Raw genomic sequence first — 1,908 nt, 5'->3', positions numbered from 1 at the left:
TATATATATATATATATATATGTGTGTGTGTGTGTGTGTGTGTGTGTGTGTGTATGTGCACACACATACACTAACACACACACATATGTATACATGCATATGTGTGCGTGTGTATGTGTACGTATACGTACATGCTACATACACACACTCACACACACAAGTATATTTGTAATTGTGTATATATGTGTATGCAGGTGAATAAGTAGGTGCTTATGTATTTATACATATATTCATCTTTATGTATGTATATATGTATGTAATTATGTATGTATGTATGTATGTATGTATGTATCTATCTATCTATCTATCTATCTATCTATCTATCTATCTATCTGTCTGTCTGTCTGTCTGTCTGTCTGTCTTTCTGTCTGCCTGTTTATCTATATATGTTTGTGTGTATATATAGGTATGAATTAATATATGCATGTGTGTGTGTGTACACAAGCGAACTGGCATTCATACGCAATGGATTATATTCGTGCGTACAGCCGTGAAAAATTTATAGCCAGAAATATTAAGAAGCGCACACTCACACACGCGCATAAAAATACACAGAAACACAAACATGGAAACATATATCTTTTATCTTTTATCTTTTACGGGTTTCAGCCAGAGCCTGAGGCCATGCTGGTGCACCGCCTTTTCTGAATCCGTGGATTTTTCCAGTATAGTCCACCTGGGCCTGTTGCAGAGTTAGAGTTCATCTCGTCAATGGCCGACAATACATCCTCTTCTGTAATGTCAATCTAAATTGATGGTCATCTTTTTCTCTTGTAGGTTAGAGATATTGAAGAACTCATCAAGTCTGCTTATTTTCTAGTGGGTTGGTGAAAGCACTTTAGAATTGTTTGAGTGCTTCATTTATCTTCTTGGGGTCTGCAGTCAGTGAGCCTTTTTCCTCAAACAGTGGTCCTATCCTGCATTGCACCGAGGCAGACTCTCTGCAAACTCGTAGAAGGCTTTAGGATATCTTTTTATATTTTCCAACGCCCTGGATTCTCTGTTTACCCTTTCTTTTTCATGGGAGAGTCTGATTTTATTCTCAGCCTCTAAGAGCGGCATTTTGAGGCGGGGCTTTTTGCTGTCTTTAGGCTCCTTATTTAAGCAACTCGAAATCTTTATCCTTTGTCTCAATTGGATTGTTCTATCTTGGGGAGTAATGTTCTTATGTGTGGTGGCTTTCTACTCTGGGACAAACTTAATGCATGTGGCATTATTGACATGAATTCATTGAATTTCATGTCAGTGTCTTGTATGGACAGACTTTTAAGCCAGTTTTGCTGGAGTATCTCTTTGCTGATGGACTTCCAGTCAGCCTTGTAGAAGTTCAGGTTGGCTAGCACTTGGGATCCAGCAGTTTTTTATGATTCATTAATTAGCTTTGGACCATATATTGACAGTTCCATCATGTTATGGTCTGAGTGGGTAGACAGTGATATATTTATGTTCCAGATAAGGTCCATATTGTTTGTGAAGCAGAGATCAAGGATGTTGTTATTTCTGGTTGGGGAAAGTACGGTCTGTTCCATTAACATCATTTTGTAAGATCTACAAGAGATCTTATATATATACATATAAAATTTATAATACAAGATGATGAAAGGAACAGCCTTTAATTCAAAACACAATTGCTTCTGTACATTAACATCAACTAGCAGTTGCAGAGCGTTTCACACGTATATATATTACTTCATATATTTTATATAAATATGATGTACTTGCACGTCATCAGGTGAGTAGCTTTGACAGCCATACTGGATCGCCTACAGTTTTTATACTTATATTCGATTTGTAGCGTTCGTATTACTTACTCATGTTGAAGTGGCGACAAACAATGCCTGCTTGTACAGCTACTGCATTCATCTCTTACAGAGATTTTAGAACCAGCTTCTTATTTGCTTATATATA

This window comes from Octopus bimaculoides, chromosome 11, assembly GCF_001194135.2.
Source record: "Octopus bimaculoides isolate UCB-OBI-ISO-001 chromosome 11, ASM119413v2, whole genome shotgun sequence".
Classification (NCBI taxonomy): domain Eukaryota; kingdom Metazoa; phylum Mollusca; class Cephalopoda; order Octopoda; family Octopodidae; genus Octopus; species Octopus bimaculoides.
This window is presented reverse-complemented; position numbering follows the sequence as displayed.